The sequence below is a fragment of the Pongo pygmaeus genome, chromosome 2 (assembly GCF_028885625.2).
Source record: "Pongo pygmaeus isolate AG05252 chromosome 2, NHGRI_mPonPyg2-v2.0_pri, whole genome shotgun sequence".
Lineage (NCBI taxonomy): Eukaryota > Metazoa > Chordata > Mammalia > Primates > Hominidae > Pongo > Pongo pygmaeus.
Window position 1 is genome coordinate 189488357 of NC_085930.1, and position 27826 is coordinate 189516182.

At 38.3% G+C, this 27826-nt stretch overlaps 1 pseudogene; it reads left to right on the forward strand.

Moving 5' to 3' along the window:
• The first annotated feature begins 1775 nt into the window (after nucleotides 1–1775).
• Nucleotides 1776–26833, forward strand: LOC129032961 (ralA-binding protein 1-like; annotated as a pseudogene).
• The last annotated feature ends 993 nt before the right edge of the window (nucleotides 26834–27826 follow it).

Sequence of the window (27826 nt, forward strand, 5' to 3'; positions counted from 1 at the left end):
AAGAGGTTTGAAGTGATTTACAGTTTTACAAGTTATTTCACATCTGGCCTCATATAGTTTTTAAATGACATAGTCAATGATTGTTACTATCTTTTATGACTTAAGGCACAGAGATGTTAAGTGACTTGTTCAAAGTCACACAGATGTTTGGTGGCCTGGCCTAGGTTAGATCCTACTCTCTCGGTTTCCTGGTGCTCAGTTCAGGCTTTCCTCTACACTACACTAACGGCCCTTCATGGAAGTATGCGTGAAACCATCATTTTGTGTTCTTGTTGGACGCTGGCTGACTGACCAGCTGTTCACCCAGTAAATGTAAAGGGCCACGCTAAACTCCTCACTTGAGGCCCTATCTCTGGAAGAACTGGGACAGAAAGCATTGCTTCCTACTTCATCACCGTCCTCTGACTCCAGCACGGACCCTGTGGGTTCTCTGACATACTGTACTCCTGCCCTAACCATCACAGGGTCACATCCACCAAGTGGTACCACACCCCTCTTTGGAAAACACTCTTCCTTCACACTCAGTAGGCAACACCACTATGGGGGAGAAGATGATCACTTAGGATCTGCAGAGACTCGGATAAAACCTTTAAAAAACAGCCACACAGCCTTAAGTAATAATACTTGTCTAGAGGTACTGTGGCTTCTGGATTAAAAGATAAGGAGAGAGGAGGGTACAAATGGAAAGATGCACACAGCCATGAAGGCCACAGCTTGAGAAGTTCTGGAATGTGAGAGAAGAAAGCTGAGCCAAGGATTTTACACTACAGAGGCAGCACGCTTCTGTGCCTGAGGACACTCTCTCATTATACTCCTGTTCAGCACAGCAGGCAAGTTTTAAAAACTTTACTCTTACTCTCCATCCCAAGCACTTGAGAAAAGGGAGCTCATTTTCAATTATCTGTAGACTGGTCAATTTCAGCTAATTCTAGGGATCTTCAAACAGTGGCACTTACTTCAATTGCTTCTATTAGGGCTTCTCCATATTTTACAAACCTGATCATACCCAATCTTTTCTCAAACAGGGTTGTTTCATTATAACAAAAAAGAAGGGGGTAATGCACTTGCTTATTCTTTTCGATATTCACTTGTGTTTTCATGTAGTTTTGTTCTATCTAGATGATCACGCATTCCAGTGTTGTCTTTATAACATTATCAATAACATTCTCTGTCACTCTCAAAATGTCTCTGTTTGTGGCAATACATTATTTGGTCACCATAACCACATTTTGTAAAATGAATTGACAATTTATTTGGATGCATTATATAATTTATATTGGTTTTCTTATGCCACACCTTCAACTCCCAAAAAACATTTATTGAGTACTTGCTACATTCAAAACATTACTGTAGAAGCTGTGAGGAATGCTAAGGTGGAAACATGGTTTCTATTGCCCAGAAACTCATTATCCTGATGAAAATATAGATAACAAAAAATACTGCTGTAAGAGATACAAGTTATAAAAGAGGTTTCAATATTCTGTGGGACAATGAAGAAGAAAACTGGTCCTTGGGATTGGGGAGTTTTGAAGAAGGATAAGACTTGAGCAAGCATTTCAGACAGAGAGAGTAAAGAATAATAATAACACTAACAGCAAACACAATAGCAGTTATAATTTATTAATATCTACTATGTTGTAGGGACAGTGCAAGATGCCTTAGAGATATTTTCAATCACATGCAATTTAATCACATCAATCTTTATTTCTAATAAGTCTAGGATAGATAATTGATATTAGAATCCAAGAAAAGCATATAACTGGGAAGGCTGGATGATGTCTTGCTATGGAGACCTTGAAAATCCAGGTAAGTAGTTGATATTTCAACCTATAGGCAGCAGAAGCCATCTCTGGTTTTCACTTGAGATGGGAATGTGATCAGATGGTAGCAGTGGAAGGATGGTGAGAGGAGAAAGAGGTAGGGGCTTGTTAGGAAACCATGGTAATGGTGCAGATACAATGAATGATCAAAGTAGGTGCAGGACAATGGAAGCTGGGGGACAAATTTGAGATCATTAGCAGGGTAATATTAATGTGATTTTTCAATTTGATAAGATATAAGATTTTCTTGTCTTATAAACTCTAAATTTCTAATTTTTAAGATAAACTAATATTGTCTACAGAGGGATGGGATGTTGTATGTGAAATTAACCTGCATTTTTCTCCTTTCCTCCTCCATTACTGCTTAGCCCATTGTGTGTTAAATTACCTTTAACTCACTAGAAAGTTTCAGGAACTTTCTAGAAAAAGAACAGTTACAATTTGTTAATTTATCTCGTTTTTTTAAAAAAATATTTTTAAGCTTTGTGTAGTGTCATGTAAATGAAATTGAAGAACAAGCTGTCAAAAATGGATTTGCTCACTAGGAAATTTTAAAAATAAAATAAATATTAAGAAAAGAGAATCTGGCTCAAGAGTCAATCTGTGCATGCCACAGTGATATTACTGATCATCATCAGTAGAAAATTCATTTTGAAATATTTTCCTAGTTATGGTATTGGCTTGTGATAACTCCTCAAAATTCTTTTCATTTGTTCCTTGATTAGGATACAGTGTTGTCAAACTCAGAGATCAGACTCCTAACTTCAGTCTCATTAGCAATACCTACAAATCAACAAAAACTGTAGGCTCAGGTAAAGTAAGCACAAGAATAATAAAATGTGAGCAATATTAATTGTCTTATAATTAGGATGTCATTTATTGTATTAATGCTGAAAGAGAAACTTTATTCTAAGAGTTTGTCTCTAGTTTAAGCTAACTGTGGAACTTCCCAAAAGGTATATTCTGTTTTAAAATTATCAAGTACACATTTGAAGGTGACATCCAAGTTCATGCCAGTAGTACAGTCACTCATATTCTATGCTTTCAGAAAAGAAGTCACAACTTAGTACAAAGTGTTCTTGAAGAATGTCTCCAATTTCCTATATTAGCTGCAAACAAGATTCTAAGCGCTAATAATTTATGATGAGCTCCTGTGAATTATGAGTTTGTCTCAGATTGAAAATAGATTCCTAAATCATTTCATTTAAAAGTAGATATTTCCTACCACACTGTATCAAAATGTATTATCTGTCACTTTGAGGATCATTTAACATTTTCTATAAAGTTCACACTAATCGGACCATTTCTGTAACATTGTTCACCTAGAAATGACCATTTCTGTAACATTGTTCACCTAGAAATGCCCACATGAGGACCTTTTCTATACTTTCTCTTTCAGTCATGGCTAATGCTTCTCTCGTAATCCTATTGTCTCTATTCTTCACCAAAAGTAATAAAATACTAAGTCTGTAGTGAAAAGAAAATGACTTGGCTGTCTAGAATACATTTGACTAATATATCTGAGGAACAAAAATTTCAGAGGAGCCTTTATTCTCATAAAATTGTTTTTCCTGTTTGTCTTTACAATTAGCATCAATGGCAAAAAGGAGATAATTCATTTAAATTGTATAATATTTTATGCTTTACAAACAAAAAAAACCTCTAAGGGAAATATTATTGTTATACCTATTTAAACATGAGAAAACTGAGGCTCGGGAAGAGAATGATCATATAAGCAGCAGATGGTGGGGCCAGAATTTGCACGTTGGTCTGATTCCATATCTAGCTTGACACGATATCCCAAGTATAATGTTTGTGTCAATACCAAGAAATAACAGGAGATTTATATATAAGCTACAGGTATTTTCTAACCAAATGAACATTATACAAAAAGAGGAAGAATTCTTTTTTTTTTTTTACTGTTTAAATTACTATATCTTTATTTATTTATTTATTTTATTATTAATGGGTGCAGCACACCAACATGGCACATGTATACATACGTAACAAACCTGTACATTGTGCACATGTAACCAAAAACTTAAAGTATAATAATAATAATAAAGAGGAAGAATTCTTACTTTGCTAGTGACTGCTGACTGTTCCCATAATGTATAGGCAGCCCTGGTACTTAGCATAGATATTGAGGTCTTCACCTTGGCAGGACCAGAGCTCTTACACAGCAGCAGAGGAATAGTTGGGAAAAGGGTGGCAGAACTCAGGGCCAGGTGAGGGTAGCTCATTTATAAAGGTTTCAGAGCAGAGGTTCATGTTACAGTATTTAGTGAAATGGTATACACAGAGCCCATCTTCTCCCCAGAGTTGCCATGCTATCTAGGAATTTGAGTAATGTGATGTTCAAGTACTGACTATCATGCCTACCTCAGAACCTCTGCTCCCTTCCAGCTTCCAGAGTCCAGTCTCAGATAAGCAAACCATATTCAAATTCTCTTTTCTTTGGATGGGATATCCACACTTTCCTGGCAATTTGAATTCCATTGAGTCACCTATTCTGGAAGGCATGATGTAAATGCCCCATTTTCTTATGTCAGTCAGCTAATGGAAGTATACAGACAAGAGGGGTACAGTTCAGCTAGCTCAACCCACCAGCCATATCTCATTTCTAGCTTTGGCTTAACCAGACACCCTTGACATTTAGAGGCAGCAATAACAAATAATACTAAATGAAGGATCTGATACAGAGGACAGTGTATATACTGTTTTTAAAATTTGTACAGGATTCATAAATTTGCTTTGGAATTTGTGCCCAGATTTAAGTGATTAAGTTTATGTAGAGCAGGTTTAGATATATTTGACTCAAAAAATATGTGTGAAAGTCAAATATTCACCTTTCACAAATTTATAGGGAAAATATGGCAAAGAAACATACATCCCACCTTCAAAAAAGAAACCCACAAAAAACAATTCTGTCTACTTTCCTGAGAGCAATTCAAGACCATGGATAGGATTTTATATTTCTTATTGTCTTCAGCCCAGCTCATCTAATTCTTAAGACATAATCGGTGTTCAATACAAATTTCTTGTATAAATGAATTCTTTTTTTCTTATTACAGGCATCTTCATGTTTTCAAAGTTACTGATTTGCTGACATAGGGAAAGCTGAAGTACTATAGACATTTTAATGTATTTGCTTATCTCAAATTAATTTAACATAACTTAGACTCTTAGATATAAAGGCCTTTTGAGATTGGAGTCTATCATTGACAATGATGCTACTTTCTGACAGTGTATATTTGTAGCCTAATTCTATTGCAAATTGGGGTGGGGGGGGTAGAAACATCTAACTATTTAATAGAAATTGATGTTTCCTCTTTCTTAGTGGAGAGTCACGGCCGGGAAGAAGCTGCCCAGCTGGTGGTTACTCTACCTACCCTTTGCCTGTAGGTTGGACCATACAAAAAGATATTACCAATGGAAAGACAGAAGAAGTGTTGTGACTCACTTCCATGCAAGGCTGTCAAGAAGGAAATGTGCCTTCTGCACTGGAGACTGGAGAGGATGGCAGACCTGAATAATGGAACAACCTGCAGTCCTGGAATCATCCTGTAGAAGAAGGCTGCCCTCCAGCCAAGGACATATACAATACAGGAGCATAGGATAACCTTGTATTGTGATAAGTTACTGAAATTTTGGAATTTGTTCAACAGCTAAAGTTACCTAACTATGTATACATTTGTAAACATGTAACCAATAATTGGGGAGAAAAGACCATGCAACAATTTCAGAAACCCTTGCATGCAGTGCTACAGAAATACCAGACACAGCAGGGAGAATATATAAACAGGCTGGGAGAACAGGGATAGGAGGAATTGCAAGGTATCTAAAGGAATCTCTCAAAGCTGTGAAAGAACAGAATAAAAATAATTTGATTTAAAAATATGTGTGGATTGCTAAGTAAGAACTTTCTCTCTTCCTAGAGCTGGACTGCTGGTGAAACATGGTAGTGAGCATAGCATGGCCATGGCCACTAGGTTATGTTTTTTCATCAAAGTGTTTAATGTGAGTCTTCAAGGACATTATTTTTTCCCAACCAAAAAAAATACACTTTAATGTTAAGGAAATATCAAAAATAAGACTCTCTGAATAATGTTTTTAATCTGATCTTACTTAAACTCAGCTATTCTATAAAGTGAAGATTATTTATCACTCAGCCATATGTTAACCGATAATCTGTGTATATGAACTATGGTGTTTAGCTTTATTATTCTTTTGTCCACCAGAAGAAATTCATTTCTAGATTCTTTCCAAAGGATATTTTTGCTATTATCATTATTATTTTCTTTTGGTTAGGAAAACTTAAGGCCTCTCTTGTGAAACTGTGACACACAGTAATACAAAGAGACTTCTGTGATGCCACTTCAAAGACCCAATCATTTCCATGGAGCAAACACCCTCATTTCCATTTGACAGCAGCACTTGCTTATAGTCTTGAAGAAATTCTTCTTCCTAACAACCTTTCTTACAATAGAACCATCCTTTCTCTCTGACTGACCTAATACAGTCAGAACTAGTTTGGTGAAAACATATTTTTAAAATTATGGCCACAAATTTTAGTAATAAACTGACACTTCTCAGATTTTTGCACAAGTTTAAAAATGTGTATCTTTGATTATTTTGCTTTCCCTCCAGTTACGATAGTTTCCTGGAGTCTAATAAATGTGGACTTGTGTGCTGAATGTCAGCTCAGTTGTAGAAAGTTGTTGGAAATTCATTTCTTAAAACATTATACATTATTTCTCACTTCTAGAATATTGAATGGGCCTAAATCCTTTTTATTCATCTACTGTTAGCTAGAGGCTAGCAGAGGGTTATATTTCTAAGTTTAAAACAACATACTCAGCACACCAAGTGGAACCAGTGCTGTTGAATATGACAAATAGTGCAAATATTTAACTTGGGTGTGCTCATTTTCATTTTTGTTTTGCCATCAACAGCATTTTGTTTTCATTCAATTATTATCACATTCACTTTTAATTTCAATCTTGTTGTTATTCAACTGGAAATCCTGAGATACATTTGCTATATCACCTATGGTTTTTAAAACAGTGCTTAATATACAATAGATTCCCAAAAAATATATTTAACTGTCTTAATTATTAAAATGAAGAAGAATCAAGAAATTAGGGAAATATATTATTTTGTTGCTGTCAACTTAGTTGAAGATTCTGGATTTTTGTAACAAGCTCAAATCAGGATATACCCTGCGGTGATATGATATACTCTGCTGGGAGTTGTGCTTATTCCTTTCAGGCCTGCAGGCAGAAACACCCACACGAAGAGAGCTCAGCACCCAGCTGTCCATGGGATTTCCCTCTGGGCATTGCAGATGCCCTCTTTCTTCTTCCTCTGCATTTCTCCTACAACGGTGACTCACTTAGAACTATGTTAAGGGGCACGCCAACCAGACAAATGCCAAGGATATCAGTTGTTAAGGAATGCTAAGGCATCAACAGAGTAAATGAGGAACAGGTTCCAGTTAACTCAGGTTTCCACCTGCACTTGATGAACAAAATGCAAACTGGTATTGCTCTGCCAAGAGGAAATACAAACAACCCTGCTTGATGGTGCCTATCTATTCTGTTGAATATTCTGAGGAACCTGAAATCAGCAATTACAGCTGAAATTTCTGAAATGAAAGAATGCATGGCACAAGCCTGTTTAAAGTGAATACACAGTTTATTATCCAACTGTTCAACCCTTTAGTGGAGTTCACAGAAAGTTTTCTGGTTCAGAAAATTGACAAAAACCAAAACCAACAACAACGACGATGACAAAAACAGAAGACAGATCCAGAACTATAGGAAATATTTTTCTTATTTTTCATCTTCAGAAGATTGAATCTGCTTAAGTTGGTAGAAGTGCATTTAGTATGTTACCTCTTTTAGTGTATGATGTTATTAACAGGAAATCAGTTTCTCCCTTTATCTCTACGGTTGAATAGATAGTTAAATATTTTTTGTTTGAAGGGGAACAATGTATTAGTACGTCTCAGTTTAGTCCTGAACTATTTCTGTCAACTGGATCTCCATTTTTGTGGGAATCAGTGCTGTGCAAACCTGACTCACTTTTGTTCTCTCATTCCAGTCCAAATTCATCTCGCACCTTGAGAATATTCATTCTGGGGACCAGTCTTTAGTGCTGTGTGTGCTCTCTGCTTTAACCAACATGAAAAATAAGAGTACCATCCAGGCTGTCACATAAATAATTGATGCCTAGTGGTGGTAACAGGTAGGCTCAGAGGAGAAAATGGTGCCCAGGGGACACAGAGGCCAAGCCCAGCTGGTATCAGTGACCTGCAGAGAGGGCGACATCCAACATGAGGTAGTGAGGCATCCTCTCAGTTTTCTAGGCAGAGAAGTCCTAAATAGCATATGTGAACATTATTACTGGGTGTGTGGCTAGAAATTAGAGAAACTTGATAACAGCACCGTAAATGAATAATAGTGTATTTTCGTTACATGCCAAGAAATATGGAGCCAGCTAGCTTCTACACTAGTTAACTACTCAACAACATCACAGACCCAGATTTTCCATCTTTGTGTTCTGCAATTTTTAGCATTTTGGCTTTCACCCTCATGTCCATAGCTCATATTGCAATATGGCAGCTGCTGTTTATATTCCAAATTCATGTCTAAGCTAGGAAGAAGGAAGAAATGGGAGGGCTCATAACAGAGTGTATCTCTTTCCATCAGGATCAGAAGCCTTCCCAGAACCACTTCAGAGTCAACTGACACTTGGGTCTCATGACCACATTTGGCTATTGAAAAGCTAAGACAGCTGGAAACAAGTCTTCCATAACCAGCATTAACCAATCAACTGCTCATCCCTGTGAATGTGAGAACACTGCCATTCTGAACAAGGTCAGAATTTTGTTAACAAGGGAAAAAGAAAAAACAGTAGATAATGAAAAGGACCTGCTATTGCCACATGTCAATGGGGTGGGAGGTAAGTAGCAAGCAAAAGAGAAAGTAAGCAGTGTCCATCATCTGAGAAGACAGTCTCTGAGAACACACATTAAGCTTTAATTGGAAGTATTCTAAAGAAAAAATGGACAAGAAGACTTTTAGAAGGTGGGTGATCCTCTAATCCTAGAATAATACTGGTCACCAAGACTTTGAATATATTAGTTCTTGACTAATATATAACTCAGGCTATAAAAGAGAAGATAGAAACAAAAACCATTTTACATGAATGTCAGAGAGGAGGCTCTACTTTTATCCATGGCAGGAATAACAGTAACATTTCTTCCTTTCCATCACATTATTGTCTCCTCTTGAGAATTTTCAGTTTCACTTTGTTTTGAACTTTGAATCCAAAGACTGCTGAAAATTTAAGGATACTGAATAGGATACACATTTGAAGGAGTGGGCTATTTGGGAATCAATAGAAAGAAAGAGGAAAGATCCATTTATTGTTTGTAAATTTGGGATAGGAAATACCAAATTTAGAGGATAAAAAGCATAGCCAAGTTTTCTTTTTCTCCTAATATCAGTCACTATCTATAAATACATTTTTTATAACTTGGAACTGTTGATGAAAAGAATGGATATTTGAGAGTTTGGATATTTGTGGGTGAATTCTTTCATAGTTATATGAGGATGTATGTTAATAAAATTAAAAGTAGTTCTGGAATATGAATATTTAATTAGGAATAATTATACTGATCATCAAGGTTTTTGTTTTACTTTTATCTTCTACTGCCTTACTTTTATCTTCTTCTGCAGCAGTTTCTTGCTGCTTTGAGGTGTATTAGTAAAGACCCTTTGTATTGAACATGAGAGAATAACAATTTATATCTTAAGTACAATAAAAAAAAGGAATTGTAGTGCCCAGTATAAATAGAATGTCAATGGTTTGATCCAGGGTTTATTTTTATCTCTCCGGCTCTCACTTCTCTTTTTCCTGTGTTTTGGCTTAATTTTATCTTCCTTTAGTCACTTCCATGCAGCCACAGAAGATGGCTGTCAGCAGTTCTAGTTTATGGTAGCTTTTGATTTGAGAAGAACAGAGTCACACTTTCTCCCAATGTCCCTGTATCACACCCATTAATAGGGAAGGTTCTGATTGGCCTTGTTTGGATTATGAATCCATCACTGAACCAATAAGCAAGGAGACATGCTATTCTTGTTGAATTAATCTGGATACTGAACTCATACCTGTGGATGAGGGGTGAGGTGGCAGGGTTGAGCCCATCTGATCCATACCAAAAACAAAAACAAAAATTCCCAAAGGGAAAGATACATGTTAGACAAAAATAATGATAATAATAATAATCATCATCATCATCAAAATAATAACAGCAACAAACACATGTCTGCTCATAGGGCAAATTAGTATTTCATGGACTCTAACACTTAAAAATAGGAGGCATTGTTTATCTTTTGCCAGACTTGAGAATATAATTGTAATCATAATCATACCTAGGAAAACTTAGATAACATAAAACACCCTCACTAATTTGGATCATGTTAGTATAATTATAATATCTTCTACTAGCACTGCATGGCACACTGAGCCAGGTATTATATATTTTTCCCTGTATAATTCTGAGAGTAATTACATTTTTCACATGAAGAAGTTAGGGTTATAGAGGTTAAGCTGCTTAAAGCCACACAGCTAACTAATGGTAGAATTCTACTTTAAAGGCTGTTTCATTATATAAAAATTCATTATTATTTACTGGTTGGAATCTGTTTATGTTGTCTGAGATAACCAAAGGATTCTGAAATTGAACTATTGTTTTCAAGGATATAAGCTAACAACTAGAAAAGTGTTATTTAGCAGAAGCCTTTGGTTTCCCTCTTAATTCTATAAATTTTATTTTACATTTTTATTTTATAAATTTAATATATAAGAATATTTTTCCCTAAACTAATAGGAAAAATATTCATTTTCTGAATAATTTAAATGTTCTCACCTACAATACAAAATTAAAAGGCACCATCTTTGAAGACATATTTGCTAAACTTAAGATCAGTCCTTAACGACATTTTCACGAATCTGAAATTTGTTGAAAGCAAATTAATGTTCTTTTTCTCTATTAAAAAGGCTTAAAAAATTCAGTTTCTTTCTCTATTAGCATGTGTACAGAGAAGTGTTAGTAGAATGCTGGGGGGAGATATTTGAAAAGATCCGAAATAAACTTATAAATTAGTTATAAAGAGCTCAGCATTAATCTGTAAGATATTTTGTTTCTTTCAGAGCACATTTTTTAGGTCATCATTCATCAATCAGTAAACATATTTTGTGTGCTAGCGCAAATATGTTGGGCATTGGTATAGGAGCTGCTAACCCAAGTAAAAATATGGGATTCCTGACTTCAAGGAACTGAGGGTCTAGTATGGGGGACAGGTGAATAGGCACATAACTAAACAGTGTGAGGAGTGTCAGGCAGCATACACACAGTGAGCTCTGGAAATCCATAGATATGTCTTCAGAGACAACTTAGGGGATCAGGGTTGGGTTGGAAAAGTAATGAGGAAAGCTTCTGGGAGGCTCCATGCCTGAAGTGGATTGTGAAAGATAAATATAGGGAACGGATGATGAGAGGAGAAGGATGTGAAAAGGTTTAAAGCAGAAGAGGCAGTGTGTACTAGGTTACCATCACCTATAAGAGTGACAGACAGAAGAAGGGGTAGGGTGGAAGAGTTATTTAGATGTCTAAAAATAGTTTAGTATAATTAAGGGTAGAATGTGGTAAGAAGAGAAGTGGGGAGTGATGGAAAAAGAACTATTTGTGCCCCATCCCACCACTACTAATAGACAGCATTTTTGAGCCTCACTTGCCTTTAAGTAGAGATATTTTGCCATCCAAAGAAGCAGTGACAGAACAACATGTGATCCAAGAGGCAGGGACCCAAAGGCAGACAAAAGCCATAAAAGGAAGATACTAGCTGATGCCAGGAGGTGCCAAAGGTTGTAAGTAGGAACAGGAAATGACTGAAAACTGGGGGAAGAAAGTTATGTTAATAGCCACACAAGAAACAGTGGCCAAGCATTCTGACCAAGAGTATCAGATAGTTGCTTGACCAGTCTTTCCTTTGGAGGCCGACAGACTCATAAAGGTTTTTTCACCAGATAAAAGACACAGAAGGCATACTACCGTTTGGCTGCCAATGTGGAGAATGACTGCCAACTAAGGCCAGACGGGATTATAGGACCACACTTCCTGAAAAAGGAACAGTATTCTGTATAAGGCCAGGGGCAGGGAAAAGCAGAGCTATTTTAGACTCATTGGCCTTCTCCTTTCTGACAAGAAATAGTGCTAGTGCCCTTAGAAGACTATTAATAACAATCTCTAATGAGGAAGAAAAAACACAGAATCACATATTTTCCTGCTGTACTTAGGGAAGCACAATGCTAATACCCTCTTCATAGAAATAGAACTCTCAGAAATGCAAACTTTCTTGTTTATGGGAGATTGAGGAAGAGAATCATATTTCTTTAACATTATGGTCATGTTTAAAATGACTATATTAAATGTTAAGAGAATTTTATTGATATAGGAATGTCTAACATGTAAAGAAAGAAATTATGTGGGGGAAAGTATCTGACAATGAGTATTTCCAGATATGTTCCAAGACACTGTTCTCCTTATGTGACTTGCTCCAGAAACATATTTAGGCCCAGCCATAGGAAATTACAACCACTCCCTCCCTGTTGGATTGGCCCAAATCTCCTTCTAGTTCTTCCTGATATTCAATTCAGGCCCACCTTTCTCTGAAAACAAAAGTGGATGTGCTCACCTGACACCCCTTCTTACAAGTGGTTTTGGTACTTGGAGCCTGTCTCACATACCCCACTGCTGGCAATAGAATGAGAGATGACTTTGCTATGGGAGTTATTCTTCATAGGCATAACCCCTTGCTCTTTCTCTCCTTCCTTATGAGACAAATTAGATGATCAGGTATGGACTGAAGATGTCTGATTTCTCCATGATGCCGGTTGAGAGGTGGCATTGATAGACTAAATGGCTACAGAGAGTCTCTGATTCTCAAAAAGATTGAGTTCAAACAAAACATTCTTTAAAGAAACAAATCAATCTGAGTTTGTGCAGACCCAAAGGTCCTATCATCTGCGAAAGCACCTTGCCCATGTTAATCTCCAATTGATTACAAACAACAAAAAAGTAAGTAAACTTTCTGAGGAAAAAAAAATAAGCTATTCAATATTCCCTTTCAAAGTACACAGATAGGATGTGGAGACAATTCTTGCAAAGTACAAAAAAACACTAACCATGAAGGAAAAAAATTCATGGACTACATTAAAATTAAGTTTCTGTTGATAAAATGACACCATGAAGGGAGTTAAGAAACAAACCACATACTAGAAAAATATATTTGCAAAATATGCAAAGGACTAGTATCCAGAATATATAAAACACCTTCAATAAATCAATCAGTAAAAGATTAATGCAATAAAAAAGTGGGCTCGAGACTAAAACAGCCTCTTTCTAAAAAGAATATCCAAAGAATCAATAAACATGTAAAAAGATGTTCAACTTAGTCATATGAGGAATATAAATTAGAACCAAACAAGATATACACCTTACAGAATGTCTAAAATGAAAATGAATAATGTATTGGTGTGGATCTAGAGGAGATATATACACTGTTGATAAGAATCAAAATTGTACAAACACTCTGGAATGCTATTTGGTAGTACCTATTAAAGTTAAATATAAGCATGCTGAATGATCTAGCATTTCCACTTCTAGAAATGCATCCACTTCTAGAAATGCATCCCACAGAAATGCACACATATGCACGCCAAAAACCATGTGTTAAGAATATCTGTAGTCATATTATTTATGATAGCCCCAAACATCCCCAAAGTCTATGAAAAATAAAGTGAACTTATAAATTGTGGTATATTTACAACAACATGAATAAATTGAACTAATATTGCCAGGTACAAAACAATAATACTAAAATAACCCAAAATGAGAGAAGGTAATCTATGATGGTGGAAATTAGATAATGATTACCTGTGAGAAGAAGAAAGATCAAACTGACTGGGATGTGTGGGATAGATATGAATGAGGCTTCTGGGGTGCTGGTAATATTTTATTTTGAGACTTGGGTGGTGATTACAGGGGGTACTTATTCTGTGATAACTCGTCTAGCTATATACTTCTTTGTGTTTTTTTTTTGTATCTGTGTTGTACATCAGTAAAAACGTTTATTTTTACTAAGTGCACGGAAGTAATTTGACTTCGGTTGTTATTTAAATAATTCCACACAATTCTGCCATTCAAGGCTCACTTGCCAATATGGTTGTGTTTGCAGTGCTGACAGAACTACAGAAAAAGAGAAGGTCCCTAGAGTTTGACCTGAGGCCACTTGGGACTGTTTGGCCTACAGAGGGAAGGTAATGGTTAGCTATCAAATTAACGTCTATATTTTAAACCTTAACATATAAATTATGCAATATGGCTTAATGATTTTCCTAAATCAAATGGCATGCAATGGCTTGAAAAAGATATGGATGTTGAATCTGTGTAAAATGCAAATTGCTTGACAGTGTTAAAATACATACAATTTTGCTGTGGCATGAAAAATGTCACCATTTCCCAGAACTAAATAGATGAAGGATGTGTGTGATATCAGAGAAATAATTGGGCCCTGGTGGGACTGAGCTATGGACAAGGCAATCAGCCTGCTTCTTAAAATAATTTTCATGTCTCTAAGGTAACATCACATAATCAGTGTTGGTTTTTCCATAGCATGTTTAGCATAGCAAAAGTATAAACAGATTGTTCTGGTTTAAGATGAGACATTTAAAAATCTTAAATTGCCGTCTACTTCTTTAGCTACAAAATCAGAAATTATTAGAATAAAAAGACTGACTTCAGTGGCTATACATTACCGTTTGGGTCAAGTCATACTGCTCAGCATGAAACACAAAGTTCTGCACCATCTGGTTCTTGCAAACTTCTCCATCATCCCACCTTCCTCTCTTCCCACTTGATCCTCTCGTAACCCATTTTATAGCCTAGCAGTTGCTAACTACTTTTAGTTCCTGCATATTTGCTCCTCCAAACTTCTAGGCTTTGTGCATGCTCTTAACTTTCTGGACTGAAAAGCGCTTCCCTAATTATCTCCCTGGAAAATTCCCATCATCCTTCAAAAACCACTTCAGTCTCAAAGATTAATCACACTTTATTATAACCGCAAACTATTTCTATGTTTTCATTATTGATCTCATGACACTATATTTTCCCCTCTCTCCTTTGATATGTAGAATTCCTCAAAGATAGGGATAATATTTTATAAATTTCTATATACCTTGTTCCAATGTCTGGAGCATAGAGAATGCTCAAGAAACAGGAAATGGAAAAATTTGCTCTATCACAAGCAATTTGCCAAGTAACAAATTCAAATGGCCACCAAGAACATTTAAAATTCTCCAATCTCATTATTATTTAAACAACTTAAAGCTGAAATAATAATATACATTATTTTGTTCCTTAAAGTTCCTTTAAAAGTTTAAATATTTTTAAAATTATAATTCAAAGGCTAATGCACTCAGTGGATATTTGTTATCAAGTGCTTCTTTAACGTGTATTAACTTTGACTTATTATGTATGATTAGGTGTCTATTTTCAGGAAACAGTCCAATAATATGGGTCTATATTCAAGCATCAAGATATATGTACAGTGTTATTTATAATAAAGCAAATGAAACTTAAGCAATGGGCCCAATGGTAAGAGGATATTTACATAATGATGATACTTCTTTACAATGGAATATTGTGCTTTGCAGAGTGTTTAATGACATGGGAAAATGCTTATAATATACAACTACCCTAAAAGGTAGGATACCAAATACATGTTATATACAGCATTAATTCAATTCCATAAAGAAAACTGCCTATTAAAAGGAAAATATACCAAAAATATAGCAGTGGTGGCTCTAGGGAATAAATACTTTTTCTGTTTCCTAGAGAAAGAGAGAAATTCTGCAACAGTCTAGTTACCAGGAGAAAAACGGATCTCCCTGTACCCTCAATTGTGCTTTCTTGTATGTAAGTCAAAAACACAAAACAAAACTCTTTTTTATTCAAGTAAACTCTAGATAGGACATGGCTAATTATAAATAATTCTGAAATTTAAAAAAAATTTAACTAGTTTTACATTACTCTCCAGTGACTGGATAACTAAAATTTGTTGCTAAAAGGTGAAGCATTTCCAAGAGAAAGGAAGAAAGGGAATCCTCAAATGTTTCTTGCGAATTGGAACTGGGCAGTGGGCCAAACCCTCTCACATATTGCCTTAAGCTAACCACCAGGACAATACTACAGAGAAGATATTATTATCCACAAGTTGGTGGCTTGTCCAAAGTTACTCCAGTACGTGACGAAGTTGGATTTTGGTCCCGAAACTATCTGCCAAAGAAATTCACATTTTTTCTATTTGTGATTACCTCTTTAAGCAAAATAACAGTTCTGCACAGCCTGCTTTAATGAAGAGACAAAAATTATTTGTATTGATTTATGCAATTTGCTTAAAGTTTTTAATTAAATAAATTAAGTTGGCTCTTAGAATCATAATTTACACAAACAGCAAGAAACAAACACCTTGAAAGCAAAGACAGTGTTATAGGTGTTATGAGTTTTCATTCTGATCCCAGCACCAGGTCAGAAGCAACTGTAGGAGCTCAGTAAGAGCTTGCTGAATTGAATTAATTAGATTCTTCAGCAGGAACTTAAATCTTTCCAAGACCAAGTTATCCCAAATTTCAAATTAGGTCAAACTAAATAAATGAGGTTTCACTGTGTTTCCTCACGTACACTTTTGTATGCACTTTTCCTAACCTTGAGAGTAGGTTTTACTGTCAAAAGACAAGTCTCAAGATTTCAGTGCAGCGATTAAAACCCCTCTTTTTCTATTTAAAACCCCTCTATTTCTATTTTTCTGTATTTTTCATAGATCTGTTTCTAGATCTATGAAAAATACATCTTATTTTAGCAGCAAAGATTAAGGGCTATTGCCTTCTGTCTCTTCTAGAAACACTTCATTGATTTTGTGGCCATTACCACAAATATTATCTTGTCAGGGGCCCCCCAGAACTGACAAAGATTTCAAAGAAACAATTCTAGATAAATGTGAGATTTGAGTAATTGCCTCTTTGAGTCAGTTTTGGGTTCTGTGCTGCTTTTGATGAAGATTATTAAAATTAAAGCATTGCTGAAGATAAGATTTGGTGGCCAAGTTCTCTTCAGAATCATTAGTTACTTCATTTCTCTAGGAAAACAAAGCTTTAAGGAATACTTCTAAATGGGAAAGGGGAAATGGCATGTTTTGAGCTTCCACTCTGAACCGGGCACTGTGCATACATTATTGCATCTGGAATTACAAAAACCCTTATGAGGTAGACACCCCTTTTCTCACATTGCAGATAAAGAAACAGATTCTAAATGTTAAAACAATCACTCAAGGATTCACAGCTGACGAAAGGTTGAACAGGGTTTCTGAGAGGTTTCTTTGTTCTTAGAAACCTTCTCTGCCTCTCCCTATCCTGCTCTCCATTGTAGGAACTATAATTCCCAGGTTCCTTTGTGGGTTCCAAGGGGTGGGAGGGTTGGGACCTAGAGGAGACAGGAGGCAAGAAGACAAGATAAGCTATTCCTCCCACTTTTTGCTTTGCCTGGGCTAACCTTTCCAGAAGCAGCTCCAGCTCCTTCCTGGCTCCAGGTCTAATTGGTCTAGCTATAGTTCTAGCTCCCATTAGATGGTCTCAGCTTCAGGGCTCTGATAATCCACCTCCTTCTTGCCACATATGCCTAGAACTTATCATAGCTCCTTGTTCCTGCTAATCTCTGAATTGCCCATACCTGCCTTCTTTTCCATCAGCTTCCTCAGCCCTTTCATCAATGCTGTAAACAATTTTCTGCATTACAATTATTTAGAATTAAAAATAGATAAGAAAAAAGAAAACACCTTGACTGGTTTCTCTGTTCTGACTGATCCTGACTGATAAAGATTCAAATACAAGTCTGATTCTCATGCCTAGCCCTTTCTATTGGTTCATGAGAGCACACTGCCAAAAAAAACGGTGATAGGTTTTTTAAAGCATGAATGTGTACATTATGTGTACTTTAACATATGACAGGAATTTCTGTCTCTGACTCCATTTCATTTGTCCCCTAACTACATGGTGTCTTGTCACTTGATGCATTTCTTTTCTTTTTTTTTTTTTTTTGAACTGGAAACTATTATTAATACAGCTATGTTCAAAACATGTTTGTGTATAAGTTAGTTCCTGTGGCGTGGACTAAATTTTGGCAGAGAAGCATAGCAGTCCAAAATGTATGCCACAAAATCATGGATTTTATTTTAAGTTTTAGGGTACATGGGCACAATGTGCAGGTTTGTTACATATGTATACATGTGCCATGTGGGTGTGCTGCACCCATTAACTCGTCATTTAGCATTAGGTATATCTCCTAATGCTATCCCTCCCCGCTCCTCCCACCCCACAACAGTCCCTGGAGTGTGATGTTCCCCTTCCTGTGTCCACGTGTTCTCATTGTTCAATTCCCACCTATGAGTGAGAACATGCAGTGTTTGGTTTTTTGTCCTTGCGAAAGTTTGCTGAGAATGATGGTTTTGTTTCATCCATGTCCCTACAAAGGACATGAACTCTTCATTTTTTATCACTGCATAGTATTCCATGGTGTATATGTGCCACATTTTCTTAATCCAGTCTATCATTGTTGGACATTTGGCTTGGTTCCAAGTCTTTGCTATTGTGAATAGTGCCACAATAAACATACGTGTGCATGTGTCTTTATAGCAGCATGATCCATAATCCTTTGGGTATATACCCAGTAATGGGATGGCTGGGTCAAATTGTATTTCTAGTTCTGGATCCCTGAGGAATCGCCACACTGACTTCCACAATGGTTGAACTAGTTTACAATCCCACCAACAGTGTAAAAGTGTTCCTATTTCTCCACATCCTCTCCAGCACCTGTTGTTTCCTGACTTTTTAATGATTGCCATTCTAACTGGTGTGAGATGGTATCTCATTGTGGTTTTGATTTGCATTTCTCTGATGGCCAGTGATTAAAAAAAAAAAAAGTTCTTTCTAGCTACATGTGTTCCCCTTTTCCCAGAGATTTTGATAACTCCCCTCACTTTCCCTTCTAGATAATGTGGACTATTTTGTTTTATTTGGCCAATATCTAGTTAAATGATGTAGCTCTGGCCTGTAGAGCCTAGGCCACTTCACTTACAGATCAGTGTAAGTATTGAGGTTGAGATGCCTTTATATATATTCTGGATGCAAGTTCTGCTTTTCAAATGAATGATTTGTGAATTTTTCTTCTAACCAGTAGCTTGTCTTTTCACTATTTTAACAGGATCTTCAGTGAAGCAAAAGTTTTAAATGTTAACTCCAATTTATCAATTTTTAATTTTATATATCAGCTTTTCATGTTATATTTAAGAACTCTGTACATAACTTCTGGACATGAAGATTATCTTCCATGTTTCTTTTAGGTTTTACATTTAGCTCTATGAATCATCTTGGGTTAATCTCTACATAAGATAAGAAATGGAAGACAAAGGCTTTTTTTTTCTATATAGATGTGCTGTTGTTTCTAAATCATTTGTTTAAAAGACCATCCTTTCTTTATTGATTTATTTTTTGTACTTTGATTTATTTTTGTACTTTTGTCAAAAATAAAACGGCCATATTTGTGTGAGTCAAAAAAAATCATTGATTTTAGTGTTTTATTAAGATTCATTTCCCTTTGGCCACCAGTCCTATAATTTGTCATACTGTCAGCTGCTGAACCTGAAGCTTTTGCTACATATTGTGAAAAGGAAGAAGACTCAACATTCATAATTGTCTGACCACCACGCAGTCTAAAACTATTTTCTCCAAGCTATAGAAAACTTTCAGGTATGTAAAGCTGCTCCAGTTTCCTGAAACAGATGGGATATTATAACCAACTTGTTAAATAAGCTGGACTCATGGGGGTGCCAGTAAAAACCAACCTTATTTTTCCCCCTTTTCCTTCAAAATCACTCACCAGTCTGATTGTTCCCCACTCTTAGGACAATGTGTCCTGCAAGTTCCATAGCTTTTTTAGTCACTCTTTTATGATAGAAAGATGCTTCCTTTACTTTTGTACTAAAAAGCCCAATCCGCTCCACTCTAATCATCACAAAATGCTTCCATTAATTAACTTAACAAATATTTATGGAACATCTATTTACCTGTCAGTAGTCTAGGTTCTGGTGTTGCAGTAGTAAACAAATCAGACATAAAACCTTACTTTCATGGAGTTCAAATTCTGGTGGGGAAATGGCAAATCTGACAAGTAAGCAAAATAGAATATTAGTGATGTGATAAGTGCTCAGGGGACTGAATTTTAGATGGCTTGAGGAGGAAAGACCTCATTGAGAAGGGGACCTTTCAAAGTTGCCAATACTTCGTTCTCAGTGGATGACCTTGCTTTCTATTTTCCTGAGAAAATTGAAGCAGCCAGAAGATAACTTCCACAAGCTTCTACCACTACATCTACCTATCAACATCTTGCCACATACTCTGCCTTCTCTCCTGTGAATTTCAAAGAACTCTCTATGCTCTTAGATAAATCCAACCCCTCCACTTGTGTGCCAGATCCAATCGCCTCTTGGTTACTCAAAAAGATTACTTCAGTCACTATTCTCTTTCTTTCCTGTGTCATCAATTTTCTCTTGCTCAGTGGCATGTAAACATCTCTTATCTTAAAAATCCTCCTAGAGTTCACTTCTATCTCCAGCATCTACCCAATTTTTCTTTTCTTTTTCTTTTTTTCTTTTTTTTTTTTGAGACAGAGTCTCGCTCTGTCACCCAGCCTGGAGTGCAGTGGCATGATCTCGGCTCACTGCAACCTCCACCTCCCAGGTTCAAGTGATTCTCCTGCCTCAGCCTACCGAGTAGCTGGGACTACAGGTGCATGCCACCACTTCTGGCTAATTTTTGTAATTTTAGTAGAGAAGGGATTTCACCATATTGGTCAGGCTGGTCTCGAACTCCTAACCGTAGATGATCCACCTGCCTTGGCCTCCCAGAGTGCTGGGATTACAGGCATGAGCCACTGCGCCTGACCTTCTCTGTTTCTTTTAGAGCGAAACTCCTCTCCTTGCTTATATTCTCTACCCTCAACTACTCTCCCCTCTGCTTCTCTTTACAGCCCAATCAAACCTGGGTTTTGTGCCCACCACTTTACAGAAATGGAAAGGTCACCAACAACCTTCATGTTGTTAAGTATAGTGGTTAGTTTTCCATCCTCATCTTACTTCCCTTTCACTACTGTGTCATAGAGGCCATCAGTCAACCTCCTTGGTGCTCTCCTCAGTTGGCTCCCAGGACACCATTCTAGTCCGCATTTTTCTCCATCTCTCTGCAAGCTCCTTCTCAGTCTCCTCTGTTGTTTTTGCCTCATCTTCCCATCCTCTAAACATTGGAAGGCCCCTGGTCTCAGTCTTTGAACCTCTCCTTTTTTTTCTATTGTTTCCTTGTGATCTCATCCAACCTCATGGGTTTTGATACCACTAATATTCTAAAGACTATTCTAAAGACTTCCAAATATATACTGCCAGCCTTAAATTACATTCATGAATCACCACCTACTCAGTATTTCCACCCAGATATCTCTAACATAACATGTCAATATCAGAGGTCCCTCACCTCTCGCAAAATGTTCCTGTTAAAGTTTTCTTCCCTCCAACTACAGGCCTTTTCCAAGATTAAGCTGGACAAGGAGGAGTGGGAAGATGGCAGAAAAAAATCTTCCTCAACCATCATGTATAACATTTGGTACAACATTTTATGATGCATTTTCAAAAAGAAAATCATCAGAGGGTAGAAGAAGAGAAACAGAGAAACCAGTCAAGAAGTTATTTCAATAACTTATGTGAGGAACTAAGGAATATGGGTAGGACAGAAAAAAGTGAACAGGATGGTGAAGGTTTCAGGCAGTAAATTCTCTGGGACTTGGTGATTAATTGGATGTAAAGAATGAAGGAGCGGGAAATGTCACAATGATTTCATGTCTGACTTAGAAGTCTGGGTGGATATTGGTGACATGGAGATAAGGGGCATATGGATAGTATACAATTTTGGATAAAGAGGAATAAGAGGTTCAATTTCAGTCATACCAAAAGCTCATGCCTACCAGATATTAAGTAGAAACTGGATAAAGTGTTTATATAATTTAAGTACACATGATTTTTTAAAATGTGAAATGGAGTATATGAGAATATGCTCATATACTCTAGAGTACTCTTATATACACATAGAGTATGTGAGAAAATTAGTGTGTACACTAATATGGCCAAAGGCCTGAATTTTGCATTGAACCAAACTAAAGGACCAAGAAATACAGAGTGCCTTTGTTTTCCACTCCTAATGGAAGACACACCCTTGACACAAAACAACACATGCCATTCTTAAAACGTTGTCTTTATAGGACTGGGGGAAAAGGAAGTGGGCTAATTTGTATAATATTCTGTTGTGAAAATGATATATGGTGGTCTACCCACGGTTATAACTATTGAACACCGATACAAAGTTTCACGCCCCTCTATAATTCAAACCTTTGCATAAACCTGACACCTTCTCTTTGTAAATTCCATCCACTGCAACCTCATCTTCCCCAACTGACTCCCGACGATAACAGTATGTAATTAGGGCAACATGTCTTCAAGACAACAGAAGCTTTGAGGGGTTTAGGGCCAGTGAAACCACAGGGAGGCTGAGCTGGAGACAGTTTTGCATCATGAATCATTACCAAAATTGTGAGCTAAATTCTGATTGTAAAACCTTTATTACTGTGATATTACAATAATCCAAAAGAACACAGCTGGATTTTCAGATGATAGGTGGAGCATACAATTTCTGGCTGAAGACAACTCAATTTTGTAGTTATAAATTGCGTAAATTTGATGTGGATATCACCGAAAGGGGATATGTGTGGAACCCCACAAGGTTATTATTACAGTGACTCTTTCTGGCAGTAGACTCACTTTTGATTAGAATTTAGGAACATATGGAAACCCTCTATAGGGGGTCATCCCCAAATAGAAACATTCTGAAATTTAATTAGCTTAAATTTACTGAAAGCTTGGGTTTTAATTTTATGGTAAACAACAGCAGCATCAAAACTCTCTATAATTTGGCTGCAGCCTCCATTTCCAATCTTAGCTTTGTACTTTCCTTCCTCAAATTCACACTTCAACCAAAGTGTTCTATTTACTGCCCTCTCACTCTGGAGGGCATTTTTCTCACCCTGCTCTGTCTTTTCTCCTCTCCTGTGCCTTTTGAAATCCAGCTCAATGTCCAGATTCTTCCATAAAACCCTTCTTGACCCCTATAACTTGAAGTGATTTTTACCTCTTCTGAATTTCTATAGCAAATAGCACAAATATGGCAAAGCTTTCTAAACTTGAAGTTTTTTAAGTTTTTTAAACATTAAGCAAATATTTGAAATATTATGACAATATCTCATAATTGGATTGGTAAGTGTTTTCGGTTGATCAACTTTTATTCACCCCACATTTTTGGGTCTATCAAGACTACCCTCAGCTTTCATGATTTGCTGGAAGAACTCACAAAACTCCGAAAAGTGTTATAGTCATGGTGGTGGCTAACTGAAAAGATACAGATACAAATCAGCAAAAGCAAAAGACACATAGGGCAGAGTCCAGGAGAAACCAGGTATGAGAGTATATTTATTCTCTACCAGTGGAGTAGTATAGACAGTACTTAATTCTCCCAGCAACAATGTATGACAACCTATGCAATATATTGCCAAACAGAGAAGCTCACTAGAGCCTTAGTATCTGTATTAGGGTTCTCTAGAGGGACAGAACTAATGGGAGATTATATATATATATATGAGTTTATTAAGTATTAACTCACACAATCCCAAGGTCTCACAATAGGCCTTCTACAGGCTGAGGAGCAAGGAGAGCCAGTCCAAGTTCCAAAACTGAAGAACTTGGAGTCCGATGTTTGAGGGCAGGAAGCATCCAGCACGGGAGAGAGATGTAGGGTGGGAGGCTAGGCCAGTCTTTCTTTTCACATTTTTCTGCCTGCTTATATTCTTTTTTTTTTTTTTTCTCTTTTTTGAGACAGAGAGTCTTGCTCTGTTGCCCAAAATGGACTGTGGACTGCAGTGGCATGATGTCAGCTCACTGCAACCTCTGCCTCCCGGGTTCAAGCAATTCTCCAGCCTCAGCCTCCTGAGTAGCTGGGACTACAGGAGCATACTGCCATGCCCAGCTAATTTTTGTATTTTTAGTAGACACGGGCTTCATTATGTTGGCCAGGATGACCTCGTGGGTACCTGCCTCCGCCTCCCAAAGTGCTGGGATTACAGGCATGAGCCACCGTGCCCAGCCTCTGCCTGCTTATATTCTAGCCTTGCTGGCAGTTGATTAAATTGTACCCACCCAGATTAAAGGTGGGTCTGCCTTTCCCAGCCCACTGACTCAAATGTTAAGCTCCTTAGGCAACACCCTCACAGACATACCCAGGATCAATACTTTGTATCCTTCAGTGGAATCAAGCTGACACTCAGTATTCACCATCACAGTATCAAAGGGATTTTTTGGTGTGGTCAGTCACAGAGGTATGGAGTCCCTACATGCACCCACATGACTGAATAGCTAGGGTCAATGATGTAGGTGCTGCACTCCATACCTATCTGACTCACCCTAGGTATTCAGTCTCCAACTTTCTCCCCACTTCTAGAGGTCAAACTGACACAGTGGGCTCCAGGGTCCCAGGAGAAAAAAAAAAAAAAAAGCCCGTTCCATCCCAATCATTGTAAATAGGCGGAGGCTGGGCGGGGTGGGAATGGGGCGCCGGAGGCCGGGCTGGGGCACAGCACAGGAGGTAGCTACAGTGGCTGCAGCAGCAGCAGCCTGAGCGCCAGGAGGCGGCAGCTGCCATGGCGGGGCAGTCGGTTGCATGGTGGCAGGCACAGGTGTAATGGATAGGTAACAGAGAAGACCTCGTCCCTTCCCAGTCAGGGCATTAGCAAGACCGAGTGCTTCCTGCCCCCACCAGCAGCCCCAGTGAACACCGCAGGATGGAGCATGGCAGTGGGCTTACCCAGACCCCCGGCTCTGAAGAGATCAGTCCTACTAAGTTTCCTGGATTGCACCGCACTAGCCAGCCCTCACCTCCTCATGGCATCCTCCATGTGCCTCCTGATATAGTGCCTGATGATGAGAAAGACCATAGGAAGAAAAAAGGAAAATTTAAGAAAAAGGAAAAGAGGACTGAAGGCTATGCAGCCTTTCAGGAAGATAGCTCTGGAGATAAGGCAGAAGTCATCCAAAATGAAGAGGCCCAAGGGAATCCATGTTTTCAAGAAGCCCAGCCTTTCTAAAAAGAAAGGGAAGGATTTTAAAATAAAAGAGAAACCCAAAGAAGAAAAGCATAAAGAAGAAAAGCACAAAGAAGAAAAACATAAAGAGAAGAAGTCAAAAGACTTGACAGCAGCTGATGTTGTTAAACAGTGGAAGGAAAAAGAAAAAGAAAAACCAATTCAGGAGCCAGAGGTGCCTCAGATTGATGTTCCAAATCTCAAACCCATTTTTGGAATTCCTTTGGCTGATGCAGTAGAGAGGACCATAATGTATGATGGCATTCGGCTGCCGGCCGTTTTCTGTGAATGTATAGATCACTCAGAGAAGTATTGCATGAAATGCGAAGGCATCTACAGAGTATCAGGAATTAAATCAAAGGTGGATGAGCTAAAAGCAGCCTAGACTGGGGGGAGTCTACCAACTTGGAAGAATATGAGCCTAACACTGTAGCCAGTTTGCTGAAGCAGTATTTGTGAGACCTTCCAGAGAATTTGGTTACCAAAGAGCTTATGCCAAGATTTGAAGAAGCCTGTGGGAGGACCACGGAGACTGAGAAAGTGCAGGAATTCCAGCGTTTACTCAAATAACTGCCAGAATGTAACTATCTTCTGATTTCTTGGCTCATTGTGCACACGGACCATGTCATCGCAAATGAACTAGAAACAAAAATGAATAAACAGAACATTTCTATAGTGCTCAGCCCAACTGTGCAGATCAGCAATCGAGTCCTGTATGTGTTTTTCACACAAGGGCAAGAACTCTTTGGAAATGTGGTACTAAAGCAAGTGACGAAACCTCTGCGATGGTCTAACGTGGCCACAATGCCCATGCTGCCAGAGACCCAGGCAGGCATCAAGGAGATCAGGAGACAGGGTATTCTTTTGAATTGTTTACATTGATATCTGCAGGGTGGGATAAAGGATTTATCTAAAGAAGAAAGATTATGGAAAGTCCAAAGAATTTTGACAGCCCTCAAAAGAAAACTGAGAGAAGCTTAAAGACAGGAGTGTGAAACCAAGATTGCACAAAAGATAGCCAGTCTTTTAAAAGAGGATGTTTCCAAAGAAGAGATGAATGAAAATGAAGAAGTTATAAATATTCTCCTTGCTCAGGAGAATGAGATCCTGACTGAACGGGAGGAGCTCCTGACCATGGAGCAGTTTCTACACTGGCAGATTTCCTCAGAAAAAGAAGAGATGGGATGCCTCAGAGCCGAGATTGCTGAAATTCAGTCACCAGCAGCACGGCCGAAGTGAGACTGAGGAGTACTCCTCCGAGAGCGAGAGTGCAGATGAGGAGGAGCTGCAGATTATTCTGGAATGTTTACAGAGACAGAACGAAGAGCTGGAAATAAAGAACAATCATTTGAATCAAGCAGTTCAAGAGGAGCGCGAGGTCATCACTGAGCTGCGCGTGCAGCTCCTGCTGCTCCATATGCAGGGAGCCAAGGCTGAGCAGCAGGTGCAGGAGGACCAGGAGCCTGAGTGGCGCGGGGGTGCCGTCCAGCCGCCCAGAGACTGTGTCCTCGGGCCAAAAGAAGCTAAAGAGCAGCCAAAGGCAGGCAAAGAGCCGGTGAAGCCATCGCCCAGCAGGGACAGGAAGGAGACGTCCATCTGAGCAGCTCGCGCGGCCGTCTAGAATCCGCGAGACTGAAAGGACCTGTGCATCTTACTGTAACCCGGGGGCCAGGCCGGCTTTCTTGCTGTACATTCTGTAAAGGTGTCTTCTCTTCTCAGACTCTTCCTCTGTCACACGTCTGACTCCTTCGCGTCAGGCTCAGGTTCCATAAGAGAACGAAGCAGTGGATGCATTGCGGGCTTTAGGGACAGATGAGTTTTTCAGATAGTGTCAGCTTATTTGAAGATTAATTTTCTTTGTTAACTTAAAATAACTATTTTAACCCTCGAGTGGCTTCTTTTTAAACCATAAATTGTCTTGCTTTGCTTTTTTTATCACAGCAGAATCAGGATCTCTTTCTCATTCAAGGGGGGAAACCGCACCAGGTCAGCGCTGCACCTGCTGTGGCCACTGTGAGCCGCGCCCTCTGGGATTTCTGGTACCTTCACACTTGCTTGTGCCTTCCACACCTTCTCGGTGCAGATCCCTGTGGGGGAGCTGCCTCATGTTCTCTGGCCAGAGCAGCTCCTGGTTGTGTGCCCTGGCCCACCCTCCTAACTCTCTCCTTCTGCAGTTCTAAACCACAGTTGATAAGCCGGAGTCACCAGGACAGCCTAGTCTGGCCACAGACAGAGGCTGCCTGTGGAGCCTGCCCACCCACCCCAGGCAGCATAGACTGGCAGGGAGGAGGCCACCCATTCCCACTGGTTCCTCACTGCGGGGACCAGCAAAGGCCTTCTCACTGGTTTGGCAAAGGTAGTCACCTTGGCCTGGTGCATCCACAGAGGATGTTGCTCAAACTAGAAATCTTTTAAACAACTGATCTTCCTTAAAAACAGAATGACTCCGATTGCTTGCTTGGGCTAAAATGTACATGTCTCCTTGCCTGAATAAGCCACATATATGCTTTTAAACAAAAGTTTGAAATTACCCATATTGTCTCAGTGAATCCGCTGGTGGACTCCCAATTGACAAGACTGAGCAATAAAAAAA